This window comes from Humulus lupulus, chromosome 3, assembly GCF_963169125.1.
Source record: "Humulus lupulus chromosome 3, drHumLupu1.1, whole genome shotgun sequence".
Classification (NCBI taxonomy): domain Eukaryota; kingdom Viridiplantae; phylum Streptophyta; class Magnoliopsida; order Rosales; family Cannabaceae; genus Humulus; species Humulus lupulus.
The window spans coordinates 13,055,392-13,082,132 of NC_084795.1; positions in this window are offsets into that span (position 1 = coordinate 13,055,392).

Genomic DNA, 26,741 nt, shown 5'->3' on the forward strand with positions numbered 1-26,741 from the left:
AGAATGTATCTAAAATAAAAATATAAATTTGATTAAGATTACAGTCTATCTTCCATAGTCTCTTTTTAATAATAGTTGACCTTCACACTATACATACATATATATATATATGCATCGATTAACCATTGGCCACGCTAAAAATTAAAAAAAAAGGCAACATCTTTAGAAAGTTACTTGCCCAAAAGGGGATCGATCCACATCTTATCAAGATATCAATAATGATACACACACATATATACTGTATATAATAAAAATGTTCTATATAGCTAGTTATTATGCGTTAAAATGATTGTTGTCAAAGACAATATCTTAATGACCTAACATGATCTATTTTATGCTCTTTGAATTATGCAAATTCGAGACAAGAAATGCTAAAATCCAGAGATTACGATTCATGATGAGGCTGACTAAGTTGAGTGAGTGCATACTTTTAAATTTATTTAGCTTTGTGTGCTTTTTAAAAGAACAAATGATCATATTGGTGCAAATAAAGCACATGGAAACTAAGAAATTTTTTTATTATGATATATAATATTTTTGCTTGTCTCCTGGCTTTTCCATTGTTTTTAGTTTTTAGTTTTTGACATGTCCAAAAGGAGTTTTTGCGTGTGGTTGGATAGGACAGAGAGTCTTTTTGGATGATCACCTGGGTTTGACGAGGATCTATATTGGTCAAAAGGGGAATAGAAAAAAAAGATCATGAACATGTGTCTTTAGTGTACTTAAAGCATAATAATAATATTATTATTAACGGTTTGGCTTTTTCCTGTTTTTGCTGATTAAAAGGTTTTTCTTTATTTTTTGTCAAAAAAGAAGAAGAAGGTTTTGCTTTATTTACCTATAAGTCCATTGATGTTACGAACTGGCTTTTAACCGTCCATATATGAGATATTTTAGTTTAAACATGCTAGTATGCAGTTCCTCTCCTCTCTTTCTTTTCTTTTTTTCACCTCCCAAACATATTTAATTATAATCTCCTCATAGAACATTTAACTATAATAGTTTGATTAGACAATTTTATATTTTGATACTAAAGTGGGGGCCGAGACTAATTTGAACCTCAACATAAATAAAGTGTGTTTATGATTAAAAAATTAAGATAAATATCCGCCACACAATTACAATTATGACAAAGACCTACCCTTATTATTATTATTAAGAGTCTCATTCATCTAATCTTATGGTTATCAAGATTTTGATTAGCTTTAACTCTAACAACTCTAACAACTAAGAGCAATTCCAATAAAAGTGGTAAAATGTTTAATTTTTTATAATATAGAAAAAAAAATTGTTAAATAGTCTTACAATAAATGATATAAACTTATATTTTTTTACTTAAATGAATAGTATTTATCTATATGTAGTGAAACACAATTCATCAAGTTATAAATATTTTTTTATTTTTTTATAAACTTTTGTATATATATAAGTGTGATACTATTATATTTAATTATTTTATTTCTTAAAATGAATAAAATATTTTTTTAAAATATAATATTTAAATGATGTAGAAAAAATATAGGGAAATTGACATATAGTATAATGTAAAAGTTTGAGGTAAATTATAAAAAAAATATGTTTTGGTGATGTATTTTGTAATACACTTTCTCTATAATATTTAGCTAAAACTCACAAAAACATCTTCTATCAGCTCTTTTATACATATATTTATAATAACTATGTACAAACTCCAATTAATCCATATTTACATTTACATATCATTTATATAATATTTTAATATTACTATTTTTATTTATAAGTTTTCTCTCTCCCATTTAGTATATATATTTATATTTTTTTTCTTTTTCAGTTATTTTTTTTCTTTTAATTAATAAAATATGTTTAAATATATAATATTTAAATGATGTAGAGAAATATATATAGAAAAGCTAATGGTATAATGTAAAACTTAGATGTAAAATAGAAAAAAATGTGTTTTGATGAGATATTTTAAAAGATAGAATAGAACATCTATTGGGAGTGCTCTAAGACGGGAAAACAAAAACTTATTATCAAGTTTTATCTTTATATATAGTCTATATACTCTTGTGTTCATGATGTAAAACTTTAATGCCATCAGAATTGGACAAATATACGGTAATGAATTTATTTTGATCACACCATAAAATAATAAAAATTTATTTGGACTTCTTAGGTAGGTAGGGGCATTACTTTTGCCCCTACCGTAGGGATGTTTTTTTATTTTTGGTACTTTGAGAAATTATTATCCAATTTGTTTTTTATGACAGCGTACATGATAGTTAGGATTTTTACAAATTTTCAGAAAATTTTGAATAATTTACGATGCAAAAATCAAAGTTCAAATAATAATCATTATCATTGAATTATAACTAAAAATGGAATTATATATAAGAAAAACATTGAATTATAACTAAAAATTAATATACACTACTAGAGAAAGTGATCATTATATTTAGTGACAACTAATTTTTAGTCACAATAACATAAATTTTTGACTTATTAGTCATAATAAAAAAATAATATTTAGTTAAGCTATGACCAAAATATTTTTAGTCACAACTTATTATATATAATAGTTGTACGCCTTAATTTTCCACAAACTGAGGTATGGCATAATTGTATCAGCCACGTGGATGCCACGTGGCCGGAGCTGCTGCTGTCAGGTCCTACCTCTTCAGCTCGAGGTAGTCGAAAGTTTATCAAGATTACTAAGGAGCCGAGTTAGAGGTCTGAAGATCGCGGGTTAAGAAGGCATCCAGCTCGAGGCCGAGCTTGAGTTGGAAGTCGTGACCCTTTATAAAGTTCACCACGCAATGTAAACGTGCATATATTAGACATCACGTGTCTGATGTATCTCTAAATTCTCAGACACGCAGCATAAAAGTGCGTGTTCAGGCACCCACGACTGGATTGGGCCATGCGGCCTATTATCCCCCTTACTTATTGATTAGACCACACTTCGTTTGTCAGGTTTTAGGAATTAATCATGAATGTCACAGAAGTGACATGATGGGTAAGGAGTCACGAGATGACCCCCCTTGCCAACCCCCAGGTGTCCTCTCCTATAAATATGGAAGACCTTCGGAGTTGCAAGGGGTTGGATTCTATTGTGTAAAGAAATACCCTGTGAAGAATACCAGAAATATAGCAATAACAGTGACTGGTGGAGTAGAATGATTTTAATCTTTGAACCACCTAAAAAAGTACTCGTACCATTAGTTCATTTTAAGATCATTCATCTGTTTCGGTTCATTACTTAGCACTAATCCCATCCTCTTACTTTCGTAATTATCTGTTGGCAAATAACCGCGTCAACAATAGTAATAAATTTTTTGCGATTAAAGACCTTTTTTGTTTTTGACAAAGTGATTAAAATCATATTTACTTACAACAAATTGTAACTTTTGAGACTAATATTTTTAGCTGCAAACTTTTTAATTATAATGATTACAATTTTTTATTTTTAGTTATAAATTTTAGGGTTTATATATTTTTAGACTCTGTGTTTTGCCTCATGACCCATAAACCTGATTTTGATGAACAAAAAATTGAATATAACAACACAGTTATTAGGCAGAATGACTGTATTTTTGTTTTGAGTTATTAGTTTGATGAATTATTTGTGATTTTAGTTAAAAAAAATTTGATCAAAATCAGGATTAGGGGTCTATTTGAACTATTTTAGAAAACACAGGGTCCAAAAAATAATTTGTTAAAACACAGGGTCCAAACAAGTAATGAGGCAAAACAAATGGTCTAAAAAAACATAAACCCTAAATTTTATTGTGACTAAAAATAAGATTTTGTAGTAAAATCATATGGTATTTTCAATTAATATTCTAACTCTTATTTTTATTTTATTTGAACCATCTTGAGAAGCATAATTTAGAAGCCTTTGTGACTCTTGTATGGATGTTGGGTGGGTAGTATGAACGGAACACCGAAGTGTAGTTGAGGTTGTGCATTAATTGTACTTGATGTTTCCTAACAGATTTCCAGCAAGAGGTTCAAGTCGGAGAGAAGTGGTGACTGGTGAGGCCCCTTTCTTATCAATAACAACACTATCTCCATCACCCTCTCTCGTAACTACAATTATATATATATAAATTATATTATTATAATATATCTAAGATAATTATATATTACTATATGATTCTTAATTAGCATAGATGTTAAGAATGCATTTGTTGTTGGGGAATTTTTGTAGCAATTAATACAAATACTGTGAATGCTTGAGTCTAATACTACGAGTACATAGTCGATCATTATAATTAATTAGCAGTGAAAATGTTTATTGCATATTTGTTCATTAATTAAACAGTGAGAAATAATGGGGTTGTTAGATATTATTTTATGTTTTTTGTTTTCGTTGTGTTTTCATAAACAATAACAGAAAATCTTTTTTGTAATTTAAAAAAAAACAAGAGGTGTTTGGTTAATATTTTCTAAATACAGTTTATTAGTTTTATTTTTTCATAAAAAAATCTTAGATAAAAAATTAATAAATATATTTACAAAGAGAAATTTTTTTTAAAAGTTTGTAATAGATAATGAGATAAAGTAATATGAAAGAAAAAGTGATGAAAAATAACGAGTGAGAAAGCAAGGAAAGAAATATTGAGGAAGAAAAGTTGAGAAGAGAGAAATTGATACAAAAAAAACAATAAGAGAGCAAATTGCTAGAGAGAAAAAAAATGAGGAAATAAGAAGTGATGAAAGATAAAGTAATGTGAGAGAAAATGAGGAGAGAGAAACTAATCAAAGAGAAAATAATGTTAGATAATAATAATTAAAAATATTATGTGAGAATAAAAAAAGATTGACAAATTTTTTTTTAGAATAAAATAAAATAAATTTTTGTTGTTCTCCAATTTTTCTATTTTTTGTAACTTTATTTTTAAAATTGTTATTTGAAAATAATTCCAAACACCCTTATTTATTTTTACAAAATTATTTTTTTAGTTAAATAGTCAACACCTTCAATGTTTCTTGCAGTAATTCTCTACATTCATTTTAAATATAACGTTCTAGACATTTCAAACCATTGGCCGCAAATGAGTAGTCGTTTTGGTCTAGTAGCACTTTATGCACTACTTACTCGTAATATTAGGATATGCTTATTTCCTTTTGTTTAGTCTTGGCTATAACAATTAGTTAGAGATTAGTTCAGGTTGTTTCTTTTGTAACAACTATTTTGTTGTTTATTTCTCAATCGTGTATATATACTTACTCAGTTAGCTTTTGTATGTATTCCATTGATCTTTTCCACCAATAAAATAAAATAGGTTTCTTTCTCTAACATGGTATCAGAGAAAACCATTTCTTGACCTCTCGACTTCCATGGCGCGCACAAGAGGAAACACCACTTAGACCTCCGACCAATCCACCACTGTCACTCCTGATGTTCCTCCTACTCCGAATCCAACCTTTAATGGTGAAAACATCACAAATCTTAAAAGATTTGCTCCACCTGAAACCCCAAATTGACTTGCTCATGAAGATTCAACTAGTCTTTATTTTCTCTGCAATGGTGATCAACAAACTATGTTATTTCTCCATCTATTCTCTCAGGTCAAGACAACTTTCAGACTTGGAAACGTGCTGCCACCATATCTATCGCTGCAAAGAACAAAACCCCATTTGTCAATGGGTCTCTTCCCTGTCCGTTGCTGATAACCCCAATCTTTCTTCTTGGATGAGATGCAATAGCATGGTGATGGCTTGTGTAACGCCCTGCTACTTAGGGGTCGTTGCATTGTGTATTTTACATAGTGCTAGACTCGCTAAACGAGTCATTTGGTCATAATCGTGTAACTAAACGTGATTAATGGTTTAGGGTTAAAATTTTTTGTCAAAAGGTAAAACTGTTTTACTAAAACGTTTACTTCCATACATGGGACTACACTACACTACATTTAAAAAGGTTAATTACAAATGAAAAGTTACAACAAGCCGACCTAAGTGGAAAAATAGGGTTTGACCCTAGTTCCTCTGAGAAACCCCGGCCGTGGTGGTCGAGCAACCGCATATGTACACATCGTCACCTAAGCTCTCCAACTCAAGGATGGTTCATCTTTCTTTTCCTTTTACCTACACCACATAGCACCCGTGAGCCAAGACTTAGCAAAAAAACTTAAACATGCTCATAAGTAGTTATAACATGTTACTAAATCATATTAAGCATGCCTAGTAATAATAGCCATACTCATGCATGCATGCATACCATTCATATAAATGACTACAACGTCATATAGGGCTAACTGACCTAATTAAATGATTGATGAATCATACTGTTTAACGCCCAAAATGTGCATCCACTAAGCGGTTGTTGTAGTATAGATCGAGCGGTCAATTCCACAAGGAGACAAGGAATTAAAGTTAATCAATAAATAAATTTTAAAGATAAATAATATGAGGAAAATAGAACAAGTGATATTTTTGTTGTTTTTAAGATTTAAATATTAGAAATAAAGATAGACTAAAGTGTGATGTAACAATAGGTAACAAGTAGGAAGGATCAAGAGTCACCAATATGCATACTTATTTATTTGGATCTTTGATTCATAAAAATTACACAAATTAGTAGTTCACATCCCAACTATTCATTTGAAAGATTTAACATTGAAGTATAAATATGTTTCACAAAAATGTATTCAAGTGATTATTATTCTTTACCATGGAAAGATGAGATAAATCTTATGAGAAATCTAAAAATGACATTATACCATTGGCAATAATGCAATAAAATATTTGACATAAAACCTAACACAAATATTACTTTTACTATTTATAAAATACATAGAAAGAGCATGACTAATTATATATAGATTTTAGCAAAAGTAAATATATATATGAATGAGATGGAGAAAATGATAAAGATATTATCTATATTATTTTCACTAATTTGATAATACATAGAAAGTATTTGACAAAATCTATATACTATTAATAAACATAAATAAAGATAACAAGATGAAGAAGTAGAGATGAAATAAAATAAATCACTCAAATATATAAACTTTAAGCACATGGTGAATTAAAAATACCAAACAAAGTCATAGTGCATATAGGATCATCATAACCTTCCTAAGAATGTTATCCTATTATGCTAGACATTCTCATGAAATTCTAGAGAGAAAATATGAGAAATGAGACTAAAATTTGGTAGAGTTTTGCTACCTAAAAATTACATACAAAATGTGAAATGAGAGTCTCTATTTATAGAGGGAGAAAATGACTAAAAAGAAATTAAATAACAAAATGGGGTTTACAAAATAAATCTGAAATATTAATAATAAAATATGATTTTTAAAAATTAAATCTTATTATAAATATTAACCAAGTTATTTTGGTGTATGGTCAATATGCCATTTTTCTAAAACACCAAAAAAAGATGAGTTTTAAAGCTCAAAATGGCAATGTGCAAGGCTCAAAGTGCATAAAAAATTGGGCCAAAGGTGGTTGGTTGAAAGTTGGTCCATTGACCCAGCCGAGCCAATCAGGGCACGGCACGTCAACAGGGGGAGCTGAAGGGAGAGGGCATCCAAACCGGGTTAGGAGGCGGGTCACGCGGGTCTGGCAAGCGGGTCGCTGGGTGCTCCAGGTGCTGGCTGGGACGTGTGGCGGCCTTGGGTTGGCTGGCAGGAGGACGCGTGGCACTGCAGGAGCGCGCTGGGGAAGAGAAGAGGCTGGCGGGCCTGGGTGTTTGGGCTGAATTCTGGGCCTATTTTTGGGCTTCCCTCTTTCAACAATGCCACATTTTCTTTTCTTTCTTCAATTTTATTTATTTCTTTTTTTCTTTGTTTACAAGTGCCAAAAATACCAATTAAATCCTACAAAATAAAACAAACTAAACTAAAATTAAATATTTTCATTTATAAATTTAATCATATTAATGTGATGAAAATATTAATTAAAAATTAATTTATTTTGACTATTAAAATCAATAAATGTGTATTTTTGGGCACTAATCACATACCCGAGCCTGTTTCCCAAAATACATGATTAATGAATCATACTGTTGCTCAGCGCCCTAAGATGTGCCCTATCCTCTATAGAACCAACCTTGGAACTGGCGCTTTAGTTTTCCATGCCCAATAGTTCGGTCAAGCGTATGTCACGCTCCTGATTAGGCATAATCATATCGACCAGCGCTCAACGCACTATTGCTACCCTTGACTTATAATTCAATGCTTTTCGACTAGCGCTCAACGTTATTGTCGTCATTGACTTATAATTCAACACTTCTGATCGACACTCAACGTGTTAATGCCATTCTTGACTCATAAGTCAAGTCTGGGGTCCACCTCTATGATATGGGACTAATAAGTCACCCCGGGGCCCATTGTCCTATCCTCTATATAACCAGCATTGGAGGTGGTCCAGCGTACCTAGTGCTGAGTTTTCCACGACCATGGGGTCGAACAAGCGTATGATGCGCTCATGGTTAGCCTAACTAGAACGACCAGCGCTTAGCGTGCTATTGCTGCCCTTGACTTATAAGTCAATGCTCTGCGACCAACACTCAACACTATTTTCATCCTTGACTCATAAGTCAAGCTTTTCTCAATCAGATAATGCAGACAAGCATATATCATATATCAAATATCTAAATACAAGTATCCAACATGCTTAATTAACAATCACAAGCACAATCATGCACATTCTCAGGCATTCATGCCCCATTCATATTCTTGTTTAACGATTCGGGCCAAGCCATAATGACATGTATCACATATTGGGTGCAATTTTCTTACATTTTCTCCCTGCACGAATTAAGAATGAACGACCCTCGAGCACAATCCCGGTTCCGAGCCCCTAGCGATAACCTAGTCACAACTAAGTTTAGAATCCCATCAATAATGAGCGAAAAGAAGATGCATCTTGTTTCGATAGTCCATCACTTGAGAACTCCAAAGTTAAGCGTGCTTGACCTGGAGTAGTCTCATGATGGGTGACCTCCTGAGAAGATTTCCCAAGAAGCATGCGAGTAAGAACAAATGGTATCAGAGCCTTGACCCAGTCGGAAGTGTGACCAACAGGGACGTCGAACCCCTAAATGGGGTGATTGTGACAGTCAGACTTTTGTGATCCGCAGGGGGAAAGACCGGGTAAAAAGTTGTGCAATCCCACATCGCTTAAGGAAGGTCAAGTGTGATGATTATAAGACTGTGTAGGTATGGGACTACATAGTTGAAGATGGCTTAAATGGATTGATGGGTACTACCTATGCCAGCAAGATGCATCTTCTTTTCGGTAGCCCATCACTTGAGAACTCCAAAATTAAGTGTGATTCACTTGGAGTAGTCTCATGATGGGTGACCTCTTGGGAAGTTTTCCTAGGAAGCGTGCGAGTGAGAACAAAGCACACTAGAAAGTCTCATGTTGGTTTTCAGGGCCAGTCGTCATTCCAGGAAGCAGCCATAGTGACGTGGGGTGTTACAATTTTAGATATAGCTACAAACCAGACTTCTCATTCGAGAGATGTCATTTTTTATGAAGATATTTTTCCACTTCAATCGAATTCAAAGGTAGATATTTATAGTTTATTTTCTAATCATACTTTGTCTTCTTTGATGTTTATACCGACTTCACAGATTGAATCTTCTTCTCCTTTGACACAACAATATTAGCAACCAACATAATCATCTTCTTCAGCATCACAGTCTCAAAATCATCTCCATAATATTCAAACCAAATCCGGTCGTATGGCTCACAAACCTAAGCACTTAACCGATTATATTTGTACTTATGCACCTGATATATCATTTACTTCTCATCCATTAGCTAACTATCTCTCTTATGGCAAATTTTCTTTTGAGTTTCATGCAGCCATTCTTGCTGCCAACAACTATGTTGAACCTTCAACATATACTTCTGCCTCCAAAATTAGTGAATGGCAACAGGCCATGCAGACCGAAATTGATGATCTTGAGGCAAATAAAACATGGGATATTATTTCCTTACCTCATGGCAAGCACACCATTGGAAGAAAATGGGTCTACAAGATTAAACACAAATCCAATGGTGACATAAAAAGGTACAAAGCTAGACTAGTAGCAAAAGGGTATACTCAGGAACAAAGGTATAGATTATCTTGATACTTTTGCTCCTGTAGCTAAATTTAATACCCTTAAACTTCTTCTTGCTCTTGCTGCAACTTATAATTGGTCTATTCATCAAATGGATATTAATAACGTTTTTCTTCATGGTGATTTAGATGAACAAATATATATGGAAATCCTAAAATGATATCAACCTAAGGGGGAGCTTCCACCAACTCTGGTGTGCAAGCTCAATAAGAGGGAGCTTCCAACATACACATCATGCTTTCAACTCCAGCATGCAAATATCACATTCTTATATATTCACAGAGTAGGTAATCATATAATCATATCAATAATCAAGAGTCAGACTCTATCAGAATCTCATGCTCCCTAATACAATATGCAGGTAAAACAGTTACATTCTATTTACGCAGTTAAGCACATAACTACATAAATAGTTACCATACCCTGAGTGAAGCTTGTCTTTAGTGACGAGTGTACATGCCCAGCTTGTCTACAGGAACCCTTAACCTTGGCTCACTCTAATACCAGGTTGAAATGCCTACTACTTAGGGACCGTTATGTTGAGCATTTTAAACAGTGATAAACTCGCTAACCGAGTCATTTGGCCATAATTGTGTAACTAAGTGTGATTAACGGTTTAGGGTTAATTTTTTTTGTCAAAGATGCAACGTTTCACTAAAACATTTACTGTATACATTAGGATCCCAAAATACATTTTAAAGGTTAATTAAAATAAAAGATTTACAGCTAGTCGATCTAAGTGGCAAAATAAGGTTTAACCCTAGTTCCTCTTTAAACCCTCGGCCGTGGTGGTCGAGCAGTCGCATATGTACACATCGTCACCTAAGCTCTCCAACTCAAGGATGGTCTAACTTTCTTTTGCCTTTACTTGCACCACATAGCACCTGTGAGCCGAGGCTCAGCAAGAAAACTCAATATGCTCATGAATAGGTAATAACATGTCACTGAATCATAATAAGCATGTCTAGAAATAATAGTCATATTCATGCATGCAAGCAAGTCCAAATAAATGATTGTGGGCCCTGCCCTCTTGTATGGATGACTATCAATTCAATCCTAAGTGAATATCAATAATGATTTTGGTAATCATGCTGGGGCTTGCAGCTCAATCAGATAAGTGACTATGGAGTCACGAACTTGGGTTCCATACCCTAACCAGATAAGTGAAGATCAATAAATAATTATGGTAATCATTCTGGGGCTTGTAGCCCAATCAGATAAGAGACTATGGAGTCACGAACTTGGGTTCCACACCCTAGCCATGTGACATTACAGTCACCCGAGCCTTTTGGCTCTAGCTCTAAGTAACTAGCCTTTAGACTAGACAAGCGCTCATTGAACTTGGGGTCAGTCAAGCATTTCATGCTTATGTCGATTAGATCTAATATTTTCGACTTTGCGTTCATTACGTTTACGCCGCTCTTGACTCATAGGTCAATTCCATACGACCAGTACTCAGTACTACTGCCGAATTTGACTAATAAGTCACAGCTTCACAATCAATACTTACACCATTGTCGTTTCTGACTATGGAGTCAGTTCCACTCACAAGTAAGCAATGCACCCAGGCATTTATCATATGTCAAATATCCAAATATAAGGCATTCAACATGCTTACTCAACATTCAATAGCATAATTATGATCATGCACATTTACAAAGACTCAAGATCTAATCAATCTCATATTCAATATTCATGCCATGCCCTAATCATATATGCTGCTATGCATTTACAATGCATTCAATGTTCATATATAGAGCACTCAACATGCCTCATCAATAACTATACATGTCACATACTAGGTGTAATTTTCTTACCTTTGGTCCAAGCATAGGATATCAATAAACGAGCCACAAGCACGATCCTATTTCCAAGCCCCTAGCGATAACCTAGTCACAACCATAATATAAAACCTCATAAAAAATGAGTAAATAAATACTTCCGGACCAAGTCCTAGCCTCTGGGACGTCGAATCCTACCAAACCGAGTAGTAAGATCGATCCCGAGCCCTTAGGTTTAAGTTCCCATGACTAAAAACCCACTTTGGCCACTTTTCCCCTTTTGAGTCGCTGCCCCAAACATTAGAGCCACAACTCCACTCAAGTTAGGCCCAAAAATCCTTCTCTGACTACATTAGAGCCACATCTCTCCCCAATGGAACCGCAGCTCAAATAGCCCATCAGCCTCATTCACTTGCTTCTTCAAGCTTGAGCTGCGACGCCCAAGAACAGAGCCGCGACTCAACCTCGAACCCAGCAAAAAACCTCTATTTTCTCATTTTAAAACCTACCCAAACATATCTAAATCTCAAAATCAAAGTTCCCAAACATCCCCATGATCTAAAACCAACAAAACCCAAGATTCAATTCATTCAAAAACTCATTAAAACACAAAATCCAGTCAAAGCTTAAAAAATTAGAACTTAAAACTCGATTACCTCCAATTGAGTCATTTCCCACCTAAATCCTCCGGCTAATAAGCTTCTAATCTTCCCTACAATCGCTATGTCTTAATCCTTGCTTGAATCTGAGTCATAAAACTCAAGTTTCCTTTGAAAATGTGATCGGATGTCGAAAAGGGAACGGGAGAGAGAGAGAGAGAGAGAGAGAGAGAGAGAGAAAGTTCTGAATGTTCTTTTATTATTCTGACAGGTTACTTCAAGCTTAAGTAATCTCAAGCAAATCCTAATGCTCGAGGTCCCAAAAACGCCCCCGGGGTAAAATAGTCAAAATTCCCAGAATTTCCTCCTGATCTCACTAACTCCCAATTTATCATCAAATATTTATTCCCATTACCCAATATCCCGGTAATGTGCTAAATACCCAAAATACCCTTTCTCTCACTCTGAGTCAAGTATGAATCCCGTTGTGACTTTCCCACTAGCTTGCTTCCTGGGATCGCCTCGTGCTGAGTAACCCAAACATAACCAACTAATAATGAAGCACCACACACATACTACATATATACCAAATATACCCAAAATGGCCAAAATATGAAAATTGTCCAATTAAACAGAAATGGGCACACATGCATATTTAATACACCTAAACATGCATATCAAGTCATATTATGATATAACTCACGTAATCATATAATGATACACATAAATATCATATAATTCCAAAATTTGTCATTCTAGCCCTCTAATCAAGGCCCTAAACTTTATTAGGAAATTTGGGTCGTTACAACTATCCCCTCACAGAAATTTCATCATCGAAATTTATCTGAATATACCAGAATATCAATCCCGCATAACTGATTCCAGTTTCCAGGTCGCTCCCTCGACCTTACTATTTCTGCATAATACCACCCAATGTATAACTTTGTCTCTCAGGACCTTGTTCTTTCTGTCTTATATCTGAGTTGGCTACCTTTTACAGGATAAATTAATCTCTAATTCCAGATCATCATAACACATGAGTCTCTTCTAACACATATCCTCAACATGGGAATATAAACTACATTATATACAGTTGACAGTGCCAAAGTTAAGGCCAATCCATAAACAACCTGATCAATCCTATTCAGGATTCAAACGGTCCTTACTAATCTAGAACTCAACTTGACCGGAGTCACCACATATATGAGACTACATTACTTGGGTACCAATGTGCTGACATGGCATCATCCTCCGACAAATGCATGAAACAAGGTGCATAAGTTTATGTAAAAATGTAAAGAGGAGAAAAGTAGGCTAACGAACAATTTAGTGGCCTTGTTTTATGGTTAAAAATACATTTAGCCGTACTAAAATGAATCTGTAGCCGGACCTAATTAAGGTCAAGGGGCCTTGGCTTTTCATTTTATTTGAAATATATATTACAATTGTGTCCCTATTAATTTTTTTTATTTGTATTTATATGTATTTTTATATTTTGACCCCTCATTCATATATTTTGAAATTTAATTTATATACCTATAGTATTACATTTTTATTTAATTTTCTATAAATAAATATATTTTGTATAATCAATAAAATTATTTAATTTTCATATCCGATAAAAAATTATTTCTTAAGTCCTTGACATGATAAACTAAATATCTTCACATGGCATATAAAGACAACCTAGTATTTCACTTGCCAAATCGCGTCTGAGTATGGTCGGTAGTTTTAATTCTTTTTTTTTCTTCTCGAAGTAACTGAATATTGATGAAATATTTAATATTTTATCAATTTTTTATTGATGAATGAGTTTTGGATCTATCCACTTAATTAAAAAATTAATTGTATAAATAAGTTACGTTCGTATAAATATGACACATCATATCATATATTTTTATTAATATTTTAATTTAGATATATTTTAACACCTATTCAAAGGAGTTAAATACGTCATATTGTGTTACAAGTGAGTGTATTAATTACGTCATATAAAAATTTGGAATTTTTATTAAAAGTGAAAATTGATAAGACTATGCATGGACGCACAATGGGAATGGCAGATATTGGAAAGCAAATGTTTTCTGGTCAAAAGGAGCAAGGATTCTCTTCACCATTTTAAGCTATAAAGTAATATATTTTCAAAGGCATTTTGGGAGACAAAATCGGAGGAGGAGCTATCATTTAGAATATGATATATATTATTACCCTCCATTTCGTTCCTTCCTTCTTATCACAAGATATAATAATTTAGCTTAGTAGGGAATATTGTCACTCTTTAAGTTGAATTATTATTTATTTATTTGAGCTTATATATATATAAATCAATCTTTCATCAATGGCTAACTTTCAAAAGGCTTTACTTTTATATTCTAATCTATTTGGGATAATTTGAAAAATACCCAGTTTTAGGATTAGTTAACTAAAAATAGCTACTAATAATATTTAGTTGAATATTACCTACTTTTTTAAGCACATTTCCCATATTACCCTTAAAACACCACTAAAAGTCTAATGTAAAAATCTCAATATTTGCCTCCGTCGTGTCATTTACTTTTCTCTTTAAATAATATTCCACTGTCAGTTCCACTAGACCACTGTATAATGAGTAGAGTCATTAATAATTTGGGTATTAATCAAAGAGTTTTAAAAAATAAATAAAAATTAAAGAGGTTAACTTAAATTGAGTAGTAGGTTTAATTTTCACAATCAATCCATCCTATAATAACTACACTCAAGTGGTCATCTCTTGGGTTGGGTCCAATATGATTTTACAAATTTTAATGGGCCTAATACGAAAGGCCCAGTATTCGGAGGAGCAAAGCAAGACATATGGAGTCCATAATAGAGTCCGACCTATTCTAACTAACATAATAAAAAAGAAGAATATAATAGTGAAATTTATGTTTCGTATGATTTTCATTTTTATACTAAAAAAAAAACATATTGTATGGTTTTATAAAAAAATAATATTCTTTATGGTTTAATTTTTAATTTTTATAGTTTTTAGTATGTATAGTTTACATATATGTTTAATATCAAATACTGAAATAGTATTTTTTAATATAAAAAACTTTAAAATGAGTTTTTTTTTAATAATAAATCCAATTATAATATTACAAACTCAAAAATATTCCAAACCTCCATTTTTTTTGTGAAAAAATCACATCATAATACAATTATTTGGGTAAGGAACTGATACCTCCCAGTGGTGTGCAAAATATTGTGGGGTGTCTCTTCGACGGATCAACTAGCCGATGCACTCACCAAACCATTACCCCGCATGCGTTTTCAAGACTTGCTGCACAAGATTGGTCTCACCTCAAGGAGCTCCAACTTGTGGGGGCATAATAGAGAATTAAAATAATGTGTTTAAATATTTAATATTTAATTCTCCTAATATCTTTAACTGAACCGATTCTTTAGTCATTAGTTATATATTAATTCTTTTTATAATTAGATTAACGTGTTCCTAGTTATTTAGTTATAACAAATTGATTCTTTATGTAATTTTATATACACACGATAACATCAACGAAAAGCTTATGACATTGTTCATTTACTCATATGCTTCTATATTTTATTAGTTTTTAATTTTTCTTTATATGTGTACATATTAATATTATATTTTTAAAATGAATACAATATATTAAAAAATATATATTTTAATGATGTATAAATAAAATAGAGAAGCTGATAATGTAAGATGTAATGTAAAATAGGAGAAGTGAGGTTTTGGTGGTGTATTTTGAAGGATAGAGAAGAGATGCTCTTGGGATTATTCTAATCACTAATTGACTTTTAGATAGAACCTCATGGTTCTTAGAGCTAGGGTTGTTCATAGGCGGGTTGGTCGGGTTGCATGATATTTTTACACGTCCAATGTCTTAATCAGGTTGGGGACAACCAATCCGTAACCCACCCGAATAAGAAAAAAAAATTGAACCCGTCCAATGGTGCCTAAACAGAAGTCCATCTCTAAACCAAAGTCCAAATACAATTTACTTATTCTTACATATAAATTAGCTATATAATATAAATATAATTTTTTTAAAAAATAAATATTGTTAATTGGGTGGGTTGGAACTAATTTCCAACCAGCCCAATGCAATAAGTGGCCATATTAACTTTTTGTCGTTTTTTTGGGTGTAAATTATTCGGGTTGGGCAGGTTGAAAAAAAAAATACAACCCTACTTAGAGCAACTCCAACCACACTAGCTATGTGATAGAATTAATCATTTTAGCTAAGGATTTGATTTTTTTTTTTTAACTTTTTCATACTCCAACCACAACCCATTAGACTAGCTAGTGAGAAATGGTTAGCCAAATTAATGGCATATTATTAAAATAATAGAGAAAGTAATGTCCGGACATAAAGACAAACTAATAAATTTTTAAATTAATATGTTGGACATTAAATTAGTAAAAATTATTAAAATATTCAACTTTAGCCATAATAGAAAGCATGGCCGGAGGAAATCTAAGATTTAGCTACAAATTGGCTAGTGTGATTGGAGATCATGAGTCAAAGAAAACTCTAACGTGTATTCAATCTAAATTGCTCCAAAAATATTGAGCCAAGAGAGCTAATTGTGATTCAGGGATAGAGTGAAATAATAGAGCCACTTACGATTAATCCATTCAAGTTTGGTGAGAAAAAAAATAGTCACCATCTTGAGGGGATATTTGAGTATGGTGTCCTACATAAAAAATGTTTGAGAACCAGTGAAAGGAGGTACCATCCTCCGAGCATTGCGCCTTGCGGCGCCTTTTTTCTAGATTTGGTCTTCAGCACCCTCAACAGTAAGGGCTTTTTCCACCACTTGAGCATAGGTAGTTGTAACACCCTAAACTCCAGGGACCGTTACGATGTGCATTTTGAACAGTGCTAAACTCGCTAACCGAGGCATTTAACCATAATCGTGTAACTAAGTATGATTAGCAGTTTAGGATTTAAATTTTTTGGATAAGATATAACGTTTCACTAAAACGTTTAATGTATACATTGGAATCTCAAAAATATAATTTAAAGGTTAATTACAACAAAATATTTACAACTAGCCGATCTAAGCGGCAAAATAGGGTTTAACCCTAGTTCCTCTTTCAACCCTTGGCTGTGGCGAACGAGCAGCCGCATATGTACACATTGTCACCTAAGCTCTCCAACTCAAGGATGGTCCAGCTTTCTTTTGCCTTTACCTGCACCACATAGCACCTGTGAGCCGAAGCCCAGCAAGAAAACTCAATATGCTCATGATCAGTAATAATATGTCATCAAATCATAGTGTGCGTGCCTAACAATAATAGCCTTAATCACGCATGCAAATAAGTTCAAATAATGATGGGGTATCCAGGATAAGAAATCCTGCCCTCCTGAGTGGATGACTATCAAGTAAATCCTAATCAGACGAGTGATTTAACACTTGAGATTTTGATAACCATGCTGAGTGATTTAACACTATGAGGTTCTATTAACCATGCTGGGGCTTAAAGCCCATAGCCATGTGATGATACGGTCAAATGGGCATTCTGGCCCTGGCTCCGAGTAACTAGTCACAGACTAGACAAGCACTTATAGTTTTTCATTGAACTTGGGGTCAGTCTGGCATTAATGCTCATGATGAGTCATTCACTGCAGATGTCGATTAGATCTAATCTTTCATCGGCTCTGCGTTCACGACGCTTATGCCGCTCTTGACTCTTAGGTCAGTAACATACGACCAGTGCTCAAAACTACTGTCGAACTTGACTAGTAAGTCACAGCTTCATAGCTAGTTCTGACACCATTGCCAATTCTGACTAGTAAGTTAGTGCCATGCACAAGTAAGCAATGCTACCAGACATATATCATATGTCAAATATCCGAGTATAGGGCATTCAGCATGCTTACTTAACAATTGCTAGCATAATTAGGATCATGCACAAATACAGAGCTCAAGCTCTGATCAACCTCATATTCAACATTCATGGCATGCCCTAATCACATGTTTCTCATGCATCACATAATGGGTGCAATTTTCTTACCTTTGGTCCAAGCACAGGTTACCAATAAATGAGCCACAAGCACGATCATGATTTCAAGCCCCTAGTGATAACCTAGTCACAACCATAATATAAAACCACATCGAAATGAGTAATAAAAGGTTCCCAGACCAAGACCTAGCCTTCGGGACGTCGAATCCCACTAAACCGGGTAGTAGGAACGATCCCGAGGCCTAAGGTTTGAGTTCCCATGATTAAAACATTACTTCGGCCATAAATGCCCTCAAGCATCGCAACCCCATCTCTCTGAGTCGCGGCCCCCAGCCATATCAGCGGCGCTAGCCTCAGGCACCTGCACCAAACGCCGCGACCCTCCTTCCCAAGCGCCACGGCCCCCAGGCCCTTCAGCTCCACCGCCCACCTGCACCAAGCTCGAGCCGCGACGCCCAAGAACAGGGCTGCGACCCCACCTTGAAACCCAGCTGAAACCACGATTTCTCCTTTTTTAAAACCTTCCAAAAACCTATCCAAACATCTCCAAATCCAAAAATCAAAGTTCCCAAACATCCCATGATCCAAAACCCACAAAACACAAACTTCAATTCAATCAAAAACTCATCAAAACACAAAATCCAATTCAAGCTTAAAAAATTTAAAAACTTAGAACTTAAAACTTCGATTACCTCCGATTGAGTTGTTTCCCAAATAAATCCTCTGGCTAATAAGCTTCTAATCTTCCCTAGGATCGCTATGCCTCGATCTTCGCTTGAATCCGAGTCATAAAACTTAAGTTTTCTTCAAAAATGCGATTGGGAAACGAAAAAGGAACTTCGAGGGAGAGAGAACTTTCTTAACATTCTTTTATGATTCTAATAGGTTACTTCAAACTTAAGTAGCCTCAAACAAATCCTGACGCTCGGGGTCCTGAAAATGTCCCTGGGGGCAAAATAGTCCAAACTTCTAGATATCCCCCTGATCTTACTAACTCCCAATTTATCATCAAATATTTATTCCCATTACCCAATAACATGGTAAAGCACTTAATACCCATTGATTCACTCCGAGTCAAGTATAAATCCCGTTGTGAATTTCCCACTAGCTTACCTCCTAGGATCGTCTCGTGCTGAGTAACCCTAGCATAACCAAATAATAATGAAGCACCACACACATATCACATTTATGCCAAATATGCCAGAAATGGCCAAAATATGAAAATAACCCAATTAATTAGAAATTGATTCACATGCATATTTAATACACCTAAACATGCATATAATCATTTAATAGCATAATAAATCAATTATGACCCTCCTGACCTTTTAATCAAGGTCCTAAACCTTATTAGGAATTTTGGGGCATTACAGTAGTAGTCCTTGGATCCAATGTTACCTTGACATCTCGGGCTATCATTACATTCAACCCCCGTACAGAGCGGTCTCTCCTTGCCATATCAATAGGCACCAAATCCAGTGTGAACTTAGCCAACTGGTCGAACTTCAAAGCATACTCAGTTGTCGTCATCCTGTTCCGAGTTAGATTGATGAATTCATCTACCTTTGCAGCTTGAACTGCAACACTTTAGTACTTTTAATTAAAAACATCCCTGAATTAATCCCAAGTCATAGTAGTCACATCTCTCCTCTGAGACACAACTTCCCGCAGATGTGGGCGTCATCTCTCAGCATATAATTGGCACAAGGCACTCTCTTGTTTCCTTCCACCCTCATGAAATCCAATATGGAAGAAATCATGTTCATTCACTGCTCTGCCAGCAGTGGGTTTGGTCCGCCCTCAAAGGTGGGAGGGTGCTGCTTTTTGAACCTCTTATACAGAGGCTCCCACCTATTCTCCATCATAGGCTGGGCTGGCACTAGTGCCACAACCTGTGGGGATTGTAATCCAACATCATGAGGAGAAGCCTGTTGTCTCAGCTCTAGGAGTTCATCTTCAGTTAGCTGACGTTTGGCTTGCATTTCTGCAAACATATGTTGCTAGTTTTATGGGGAAGATGGAGGGTCTTGACCCTGGTTATTATCTTCGACCATATTGCTGTGGAATCTAGTTGATTGTCGAGACATAACTTCAATTAGCCTACAATCAATGACACCGCACATCAGGCATGATAAAAAACCTCCAAAAAAACCACCTCCCAGTTCAACCAATCAAACACAAATATCAAACCAACACAATGCACACACAACACAATCATATAAAAGTCAAAGGGGTCATGCACTAGCATTATATATACTCATCATGCTCTCTCTCTCTCTCTATATATATATCAATCAAACAAACAGGGCAATTCAGATAAGCAATTAAATATATAGTTCACTTAATACCGACCAACCCTGAGTCGATCTTGTCTCTGGCAGCGAGCGTCCATGTTCGGTCAATCTCTAGGAACCATAAACCTTGACATGCTTTGATACCAAGTTGTAACGCCCTACTACCCTAGAGTCATTACCATGTGATTTAAAAATGTTCTAGTAGCTCGCTAATCGAGGTTTTTGACCAAAAAGTATTATTAAATCTAAGTAAAAACTCATTTAATGAAATTTAAGTATAAAAGGTTGGACATTTGTAACGCCCCACGTCACTTTGGTTGCTTCCTGGAATGACGACTGGCCCTGCAAACTAACACAAGTCTTTCAAGCGTGCTTTGTCCTCATTCGCACGCTTCCTGGGAAAAGTTCCCAGGAAGTCACCCATCATAAGATTACTCCAGGTCAAGCACGCTTAACTTTGGAGTTCTCAAGTGATGGACTACCAACTCATGCTTGGTCGAAATTTCCCGTGTCCTTACCTGCACCATAGAGCACCCGTGAGCTAAGGCCCAACAAGAAAACTCTACAACATAGCATATGACAAACTCTACAAAACTCTACAAATACCATAAACAATTCACAACAGCGGCCTAAATCGATCAAGGTGCGTTACCAGGTACCAGGTTCACGATTCTAACCGAGCGGGTGAATACAACACCCTAGATGACCATGCCATGGCGACCTGCATTTAGCATGCTCATTGTCATTTCTGGCCCTTGCCGATCTCGGCCTTTGCCGATCCTGGCCTTTGCCGACCAGTCATAAACACATATACATGGCATAACAATTACAGACATTCAAATACAATACTAAACACAGATAATTGGGTCATGCCCTGCTCTACAGGCACAAACAATTTTCTTACCTGAGTCCCGAGCTGACAGTGCAAGGCGATCCCGAACACGATCCCTAATTCTGATCCTTAGCTGTAAAACCTAGTCAAAACGCAATAATAAATAACCATCACAATCTAAATCAATTAAAAGCCTTCGAAATAAAATACTAGCCTCCGTGACCTCGAATTCTACTAAATCGGGTAGTAGAATCCTTCATGAGCCCCTAAGTTTGAGTTCCCAAGCCCAAAACCCCTAATTGGGCACTAATTTCTATTTGAGCCACGACCCTCCTCTGGGCGCTACGATCCTCTACAAGTCAGAGAGATTGAGGCTCTCACCTGGGGGACACGGGCCGCGGCACATCCTAACCTGCGCCGTGGTGCCTGAGCGATTTCAGAGACCATTCAAGGCCCTCTCACACACACTGGCCGCGGTGCCTGAAGAATAGCGTCGCAGCTCATGCTCCAAAACCCAGAATTCTCTTGCGTTTTCTCGAGCTAAACTTACCAAAATTCATCCTAATCAATACATAAACCCGGAATCATGTCCAAAACTCTCATTCACACAATGTAAACATTATGATTACCCCAAAAACTAAGCAAGAATCCTATCCCAATTCTACAAGTCATGTTGAAACTAAACCCAGCTCAAAACCTGTCTTAGCAGCAGAATTTCACAAAGAAATCAAGACTTACACCTTACCTTAATGATGATTTCGACCCTGAGCTAAATCCCTAAACACTTCAAGCTTCAAATCCTCAATTCCTGAGCCAATTCTCCAAGACTTCCACAAAGCTTCCAAGCCTTAGAGAGAGGGATAGTGTAACGCCCTGGATAGCCAAGACCGTTACACTGTGTACTTATAAAGGTGTAAGACTTGCTAATCAAGTCATTATCTTAAAAACGTGTAATTAAACATGTAAGAGCTAGGGTTAAAAAGGTTTTGGTCTCAAAAGACTTATTTTATATAACTAAACTGTCACATACACGGGATCCCAAAAGAAACAGAGTTAAAAGTTAATTTACAGACTTCCTAAAACACAAAAACAAAGGTTAGCCATACTAAGGCAAAATAGACAATCTTTGGGTCTCGCGTCCCTGTCTAAACCTCAACCGTGGCGGCTGAGCAGCTGGCTATGTACATTTCGCCCGCAGAGCTCTCCAATCAAGGCTGATCAAGCTTACCCTTGCCTTTACCTGCACCACGTAGCACCCGTGAGCCAAGGCCCAGCAAGAAAACATCGTATACAACACAATCAATGATATCAGACAGTTAAATCATCAAACATGAACTCTCATCAAATAATCCACAATAGACATTCAGCACATGTATTCAGATTCAAGATACAATCAATCACATATATTGTTCATATCACATAATATTCAGGGCCGACAACTTAGGCCGCACCCTCTGTTTATCCCACTGACTCCGGCCCGCTTAAACCGAGCTCAGTGCATAATAAGCTATCCTCGGTTACCAGTGGCCGAGCCACGCCCTGTGCGCTAGTGAAACCTCTGGCCCCCTTAGGCCGTTGGTCCACTAAATAGCTTGCATGGAATAATACCATAATTTCAAGCATTTACAGTAGGGAACCCTTAGTCCCGCCACATATATTCAACCAGGTGCAGTTTTCTTATCTTTAGTCATTACGGTTATTGATTACGAGCAACGCCGCTCAAGCACGATCCGTTCCCGAGCCTAAGCCTTTATCACCTAGTCACAAGCAAAGTATAGGGCCTCATTAATACTCAAGTTAGGGTTTCCGGTTACAAAACTAACTTCCGGAAAACAAATCCCACCAAGCACGGTGGTGGAATGGTTCCCAAGCTTACTAGGCTTGATCTAAATCCTTAAAAACCCTAAAGGATCAAGTGGACAACCAAGGGATGTGGCCCTTGAAGCTTAGCCGCGACCCTAGACTCAAAACAGAACCAAGGACCTCCCAGGCAAGGACACACGGCGCGGCCCTTTCTTTGGGCCCCGTGGCGCCCACCCTTGGCCGAGCCTCCTTGGCTTTTCTTCATCCTAGGGCCGCAGCACTCTAGAACAGAGCCGCGGCCCTTCCCTTCGAACCCAGAATTCCCACCATTTATAGGCTTGAAACCTTAGCCAAAACCACCCTTAAGCTCCCTACTTCAACACCCAACAATCCCAACACTTTTAGCATGACTTAAACAACATAATTCCACAGAAAACCCAGCCCAACACACACTAGAATTCTCTTTTTAATTTCTGAAACCCAGGAACATAAACACCCAAAACTAACCAGTCAAGAACTCAAATTCAAACCTCTAACTCATGGAGTAAAGCTTACCTTATTAACAGAACCTTTCCTCTATCCAAAGTCCAGCTAATTCCCAAGTTTTCCCAGCTCAATTCCACCCTAATCAATAATTGGACAGCACCTCAATAACCAGTTGGTACACAAAGTTAACCTTCAGGAAAACACATGGATTAACCCTTACCTTAGTCTTGATTTACTCCTGGATTGTCTACTGAGCTAAGCCTCTAATTTTTTCCCCCTGAATTCCTCTGAATTCCCAGCAATCTACAGCTCCAATTTCTCAAGAATTTTCCCCTGCTTTTCCTCTTGAATGTTTATTGAGTGTTCCTTGAGAGAGAAGTCTAACTGATGAAGGAAATAAGTCGGTTTATATTTTTCTAAAGACTTCCTAACTTTTTTCTTACTCACTAAGTTAATCCCAAGGCTCGGGGTGGCGGAAACGTCCCCGATGGAAAAACGGTAAAATCCCCCAATATTCCCGCTTAGACTTCCTAACCTCAAATATATATCCATATATTTATTTTCATAACCCAATAGTCTACATAGCTACCCGATACCTAAAATACCCTTGACTTATCCAAAGTCAATTATTAAATCCCGTTGTGACTTTAATTTCCGCTATCTAGCTCTAGGATCGCCTCGAGTCGTGCTCTACAGTTCTACCCACATAATAATGTGGTTCTCACAATTACCATATTCACATATATCACATTAATATCAATATAATCATACAAGCATTCCAATCATACAATTATACATTTAAATCACATTTAATCCAATAACGCCCTCCTGGCACACTAATCAAGGCCCTTAAGCCTTACTAGCGAATTTGGGGTCGTTACAGATAGTTACACGAGAGAGATAGAAAGTGAGTGGCTAAGAGACTAAGTTCCTTATGCGTAGTTCTATTCTCCTAAGGTCCTAAGTCTATGTCTATCCCTTGGACCACAATGACCAAAATGCCCCTAAATCAACTCTTAGCCCTTTAATGCCACCAAGGGCAAATCCATCATTTACCACATCCCCGCTAATTCCTTGAGTAGTCCTATAATACTCCAATTAACCCTAGCATGCCCAAATAACCGCTAAATAACTACCCGTTACCCGGTAAATCCTGGATACACACTACATTCCAAAAATACCCCTAGGTTCACCCCGAGCCAGGTATCTAACTCTGTTGTGACTATTCCGCTAATCCACTCCCTAGGACTGCCTCGGACCACACATCTCAATTATATCTCCACAATATTGTGGTCTTACTCATATCGCATACATAACACATATATAATTACATTTATGCCTTTAATGAGCCAAAATTGCAAACATGTCATTATTAATAAGAACGGGTCCGCATGCATATTTAATTCACCTAAACATGCATATATATTCACATTATAATATAACTCAAGTAATTAAATATTGATACACATATATCACAATTAATCACGTAATAATACAATTAAATCAATTATTTCCCTCCCGCCATGCTAATCAAGGCACCGAGCATTATTATCGAATTTGGGGCGTTACATTTGTAAATTAAGATTCGACTTTGGGATTTTGATTTCTGAGTTAGGGATTTTGAATTGCGAATTTTATTTTGGATTTTTGGTTTGTTAATTTAGAATTCTAAGTTGGGGTTTTTGATTTTGAATTAAATTCTAATTTTTATAAAAGAAAATTATAATTTAGTTTTCTGATTTTAATATTTGATTAATTAAATAATTTTTTTATTTAATCAACTAAAAATCAATGTTAATTGGTTTTTAATTTAGAAAAAAAACTTAAAATTCAATATCATTTTTGTTTGTTTGTTTATTTTTATGGTTTTGCTTGTAAAATCAATTGTTTTTTGGTAAAATATCAATTATTTTCTGGTTAAATTAAACATCAAGCAAATAGTAAAATTGAATAGAAAAAAATCAACGGTAAAAAGTTATTTTATTTTTGTGGGGAACTATAAAAAGTTATATATATATTTTTTAAAATAGGTATATTTGAAAATATAATATTTGTATAGCATTGAGGTTTTTTTTTAATAATAGGATTAAATTTCATTAATTGATATCAAGCTCATCTTCTGAGAATACTGCAAAATCAATACAACTTGGTAGCCAAGCCACCAAACCTTAGTACTTTCTAATGATTGATAGGATAGGTTTAGGTTAATTTTTAGGCTTAGTTTTCTAGAGTTTTATTGTTATTTTTTATATTTTTAATTCATTTTATGTGTGATTGCGATATTTTTCCGGTTGCTATATGTTTCAAAATTTATTTGAAATATTACCTTTAAACATGAGGAAAAAATAGAAAATATTTATTTGAATTGATTAGAGAAGATTAAGGAGAATTTAAACTTAATTTGTTGGAAAAAAAATCTTACATATTTTGAATTTGAATTGGCATGTCTCCCTACTCACATATCCGATTTGCAAAATCGTGTCTAATAAGCAAAGTCAAATTCGATCATTTACTAGGTGATATTTGTTAGGATTGGTTAAAATACAAGTGTTTTTACACATGCTAGGTGTAAAATACTAAATGGTTTCACATATAGAAAATGTGAAATTTGAGTTTTTACTGTAGGCATTTAAATTGTGTCTTTGGGTCCAAAGTGATACATCGATGTATCTAAGGATGCCTAAAAAGTGTGGGAGCATTTGGAGGTGTTTAATGTCAATTTTTAGAATTTTGACATGCATTGGTGGCGTTGTGTCGCCACCTTGGAGGTGTTGCATCGCCTAAAGCCCTAGGGTTTTGGTCATTCTCTGCCGGCGACGCATCGCCTAGCAAGCGATGCTTATAGACAGGTGACGCGTCGCCTGACATGTCCATACAGACACGTATTTTAAGCTCCAAA